A 5,000-nucleotide genomic window follows, 5' to 3' on the forward strand; every position below is an offset into this window, starting at 1 on the left:
GCTCAAGTGCGCCACAGCCTCCTTTAGTAATTGTATTATACTGCTATTTTAAAATTGTTTTCCAAACCAGAAAAGAGTAAATAATAAAAGCGGGCGCTGCGCCGTAGTCGGCAGGATTTGAACCTGCGCGGGGAAACCCCAATGGATTTCTAGTCCATCACCTTAACCACTCGGCCACGACTACTCCTGAGCAAATGTGTTTCTACTATAAACTTAACACTTTAGCCACACACACTGTCTCCTCCGCCCCTTACTTTATGCCGCTCTGCACCGTTCCCTTTTGGCCCTCCCATGACCCTTGAAAATGCATTCAAAAGTCAGAATCTCTATGGTCTGGCCCAAGTTCCCTAAATGCCATATCCCCTCCCTGCCAAGCTCGGACTAAGTGCCAGGGACAGATCTGTGCTAATAAACCTAGCAAGCGGCCAGGCAGCAGAGCCTCACCTTCACTAGGTTGCACTGGCTTCTGCCAGCTCCAAATTGAAACTGTTAACAGTGTCCTGTTTGGAAGCATGCCTGGGCAGGGGCTGTCTCTATGCAAATCGAGTTGCAGAGGCCTCCTGGGAGCCAATTTCGGCAGGCCATTTTGACAGGCTCCAGAGGAATAAATGGCCGCACGAGTGGTCCGGTAGTTAGTCTAAGCCATATGGCAAAGATTTGGGTGGTGGGCCTTCTGGGCATGTGGCCCTAAGTCTCAGAGGACCGCAGAATGGGTCCCTTCTGCCCATATAGAGAGGTCTTGGCCGATCGGGTCCGAGAGGACAGGGGCCTCACCACCCTCTGACGGTCCTCCTGGGCGCCCTTCCTCTGCTCTCTGCTGTTGTGGCAGAAAGCTGTGCCTTCAGTCCCCTGGCTTGCACAGGGCAGCAAAAGACTGTACTTTCACTGTGTCGCAGGTAGGGGGCCTCTCCTGAATGCATCTGCCAAGGAAGGTCTCGAAGTGACACGAGAACCCTTGTGCTGACACACAAAAAAGGCTCGGCAGATAGCTTGCGTGCCAGTTGCTCCATCCTCTGTATCCACATGGACCCCTCCCAATATCTGCTGTAAAGATGCAGGCAAGGAAAAGCGCAGGATGGGCTTCTTACAGACGGAGGCGATGCCAGGCGTCGATGGCTCTAGCGGCAACTAGAGTCAGGGTGGAAATATAATCGTGGCCCCCACCCCTAACAGTCAGAGAATCCTGGATGGGAGTCTTCCCAATGTCTGCTTTATCGTCCATCCTATAATTGACATGCGTGCTTACATCTTGTTTTGGGGACATTTCCGAGCAAATCGCAAAATTGCAGCTCAGTTCAAACCGAGACGTAGTCGGCAGGGTTCGAACCTGCGTGGGGACACCCCAATGGATTTCAAGTCCATCGCCTTAACCACTCGGTCACGACTACCCATGAGAGTGAAACTCTCACTCGAAAGATTGTGCTGTGCTTACACAGAAGAGTCCTTAGTCTCTATCGCCTTGCCTCTAGATCTTGTCCTGTACTTTCCACCCTTCTCTCTCATCATGCACCGTTCTTTCTCCTCACAAGTTTCTTTTAAATGTACATATATGTTTGAAATTGCAAAACGAAACCCGTCAAAACGTACCAGTTTCTCTGCGTTGGCCTAAAGGATGAAGCCGCTTTTACTCCTAGGATCTTGCTTGAATATCTCAAGTGCGCCGCAGCCTCCTTTAGTAATTGTATTATACTGCTATTTTAAGATTGTTTTCCACACCAGAAAAGAGTAAACAATAAAAGCGGGCGCTGCACCGTAGTCGGCAGGATTTGAACCTGCGCGGGGAAACCCCAATGGATTTCTAGTCCATCGCCTTAACCACTCGGCCACGACTACTCCTGAGCAAACCTGTTTCTACTATAAACTTAACACTTTAGCCACACACAATGTCTCCTCCGCCCCTTACTTTATGCCGCTCTGCACCGTTCCCTTTTGGCCCTCCCATGACCCTTGAAAATGCATTCAAAAGTCAGAATCTCTATGGTCTGGCCCAAGTTCCCTAAATGCCATATCCCCTCCCTGCCAAGCTCGGACTAAGTGCCAGGGACAGATCTGTGCTAATAAACCTAGCAAGCGGCCAGGCAGCAGAGCCTCACCTTCACTAGGTTGCACTGGCTTCTGCCAGCTCCAAATTGAAACTGTTAACAGTGTCCTGTTTGGAAGCATGCCTGGGCAGGGGCTGTCTCTATGCAAATCGAGTTGCAGAGGCCTCCTGGGAGCCAATTTCGGCAGGCCATTTTGACAGGCTCCAGAGGAATAAATGGCCGCACGAGTGGTCCGGTAGTTAGTCTAAGCCATATGGCAAAGATTTGGGTGGTGGGCCTTCTGGGCATGTGGCCCTAAGTCTCAGAGGACCGCAGAATGGGTCCCTTCTGCCCATATAGAGAGGTCTTGGCCGATCGGGGCCGAGAGGACAGGGGCCTCACCACCCTCTGACGGTCCTCCTGGGCGCCCTTCTTCTGCTCTCTGCTGTTGTGGCAGAAAGCTGTGCCTTCAGTCCCCTGGCTTGCACAGGGCAGCAAAAGACTGTACTTTCACTGTGTCGCAGGTAGGGGGCCTCTCCTGAATGCATCTGCCAAGGAAGGTCTAGAAGTGACACGAGAACCCTGGTGCTGACACACAAAAAAGGCTCGGCAGATAGCTTGCGTGCCAGTTGCTCCATCCTCTGTATCCACATGGACCCCTGCCAATATCTGCTGTAAAGATGCAGGCAAGGAAAAGCGCAGGATGGGCTTCTTACAGACGGAGGCGATGCCAGGCGTCGATGGCTCTAGCGGCAACTAGAGTCAGGGTGGAAATATAATCGTGGCCCCCACCCCTAACAGTCAGAGAATCCTGGATGGGAGTCTTCCCAATGTCTGCTTTATCGTCCATCCTATAATTGACATGCGTGCTTACATCTTGTTTTGGGGACATTTCCGAGCAAATCGCAAAATTGCAGCTCAGTTCAAACCGAGACGTAGTCGGCAGGGTTCGAACCTGCGTGGGGACACTCCAATGGATTTCAAGTCCATCGCCTTAACCACTCGGTCACGACTACCCATGAGAGTGAAACTCTCACTCGAAAGATTGTGCTGTGCTTACACAGAAGAGTCCTTAGTCTCTATCGCCTTGCCTCTAGATCTTGTCCTGTACTTTCCACCCTTCTCTCTCATCATGCACCGTTCTTTCTCCTCACAAGTTTCTTTTAAATGTACATATATGTTTGAAATTGCAAAACGAAACCCGTCAAAACGTACCAGTTTCTCTGCGTTGGCCTAAAGGATGAAGCCGCTTTTACTCCTAGGATCTTGCTTGAATATCTCAAGTGCGCCGCAGCCTCCTTTAGTAATTGTATTATACTGCTATTTTAAGATTGTTTTCCACACCAGAAAAGAGTAAACAATAAAAGCGGGCGCTGCACCGTAGTCGGCAGGATTTGAACCTGCGCGGGGAAACCCCAATGGATTTCTAGTCCATCGCCTTAACCACTCGGCCACGACTACTCCTGAGCAAACCTGTTTCTACTATAAACTTAACACTTTAGCCACACACAATGTCTCCTCCGCCCCTTACTTTATGCCGCTCTGCACCGTTCCCTTTTGGCCCTCCCATGACCCTTGAAAATGCATTCAAAAGTCAGAATCTCTATGGTCTGGCCCAAGTTCCCTAAATGCCATATCCCCTCCCTGCCAAGCTCAGACTAAGTGCCAGGGACAGATCTGTGCTAATAAACCTAGCAAGCGGCCAGGCAGCAGAGCCTCACCTTCACTAGGTTGCACTGGCTTCTGCCAGCTCCAAATTGAAACTGTTAACAGTGTCCTGTTTGGAAGCATGCCTGGGCAGGGGCTGTCTCTATGCAAATCGAGTTGCAGAGGCCTCCTGGGAGCCAATTTCGGCAGGCCATTTTGACAGGCTCCAGAGGAATAAATGGCCGCACGAGTGGTCCGGTAGTTAGTCTAAGCCATATGGCAAAGATTTGGGTGGTGGGCCTTCTGGGCATGTGGCCCTAAGCCTCAGAGGACCGCAGAATGGGTCCCTTCTGCCCAAATAGAGAGGTCTTGGCCGATCGGGGCCGAGAGGACAGGGGCCTCACCACCCTCTGACGGTCCTCCTGGGCGCCCTTCCTCTGCTCTCTGCTGTTGTGGCAGAAAGCTGTGCCTTCAGTCCCCTGGCTTGCACAGGGCAGCAAAAGACTGTACTTTCACTGGGTCACAGGTAGGGGGCCTCTCCTGAATGCATCTGCCAAGGAAGGTCTAGAAGTGACACGAGAACCCTTGTGCTGACACACAAAAAAGGCTCGGCAGATAGCTTGCGTCCCAGTTGCTCCATCCTCTGTATCCACATGGACCCCTCCCAATATCTGCTGTAAAGATGCAGGCAAGGAAAAGCGCAGGATGGGCTTCTTACAGAAGGAGGCGATGCCAGGCGTCGATGGCTCTAGCGGCAACTAGTGTCAGGGTGGAAATATAATCGTGGCCCCCACCCCTAACAGTCAGAGAGTCCTGGATGGGAGTCTTCCCAATGTCTGCTTTATCGTCCATCCTATAATCAACATGCATGTTTACATCTTGTTTTGGGGACATTTCCGAGCAAATCGCAAAATTTCAGCTCAGTTCAAACCGAGACGTAGTCGGCAGGGTTCGAACCTGCGCGGGAAACCCCAATGGATTTCAAGTCCATCGCCTTAACCACTCGGCCACGACTACCCATGAGAGTGAAACTCTCACTCGAAAGATTGTGCTTTGCTTACACAGAAGAGTCCTTAGTCTCTATCGCCTTGCCTCTAGATCTTGTCCTGCACTTTCCACCCTTCTCTCTCATCATGCACCGTTCTTTCTCCTCACAAGTTTCTTTTAAATGTACATATATGTTTGAAATTGCAAAACGAAACCCGTCAAAACGTACCAGTTGCTCTGCGTTGGCCTAAAGGATGAAGCCGCTTTTACTCCTAGGATCTTGCTTGAATAGCTCTAGTGCGCCGCAGCCTCCTTTAGTAATTGTATTATACTGCTATTTTAAGA

At 50.8% G+C, this 5,000-nt stretch overlaps 5 non-coding genes across 5 annotated transcripts; all 5 read right to left on the reverse strand.

Moving 5' to 3' along the window:
* Positions 1-1,306: 1,306 nt before the first annotated feature.
* On the reverse strand, positions 1,307-1,388 carry TRNAS-UGA (transfer RNA serine (anticodon UGA)). The gene has a single exon. It is a non-coding gene; the product is annotated as a tRNA-Ser (tRNA).
* A 363-nt stretch (positions 1,389-1,751) lies between these two features.
* TRNAS-AGA (transfer RNA serine (anticodon AGA)) lies at positions 1,752-1,833 on the reverse strand. Its single transcript has one exon. It is a non-coding gene; the product is annotated as a tRNA-Ser (tRNA).
* Positions 1,834-2,955: 1,122 nt separating this feature from the next.
* TRNAS-UGA (transfer RNA serine (anticodon UGA)) lies at positions 2,956-3,037 on the reverse strand. The gene has a single exon. It is a non-coding gene; the product is annotated as a tRNA-Ser (tRNA).
* A 363-nt stretch (positions 3,038-3,400) lies between these two features.
* Positions 3,401-3,482, reverse strand: TRNAS-AGA (transfer RNA serine (anticodon AGA)). The gene has a single exon. It is a non-coding gene; the product is annotated as a tRNA-Ser (tRNA).
* A 1,122-nt stretch (positions 3,483-4,604) lies between these two features.
* On the reverse strand, positions 4,605-4,685 carry TRNAS-UGA (transfer RNA serine (anticodon UGA)). Its single transcript has one exon. It is a non-coding gene; the product is annotated as a tRNA-Ser (tRNA).
* Positions 4,686-5,000: the final 315 nt, after the last annotated feature.

The sequence above is a fragment of the Ambystoma mexicanum genome, chromosome 3q, assembly GCF_040938575.1.
Source record: "Ambystoma mexicanum isolate Mex_15411 chromosome 3q, UKY_AmexF1_1, whole genome shotgun sequence".
Taxonomy (NCBI): domain Eukaryota; kingdom Metazoa; phylum Chordata; class Amphibia; order Caudata; family Ambystomatidae; genus Ambystoma; species Ambystoma mexicanum.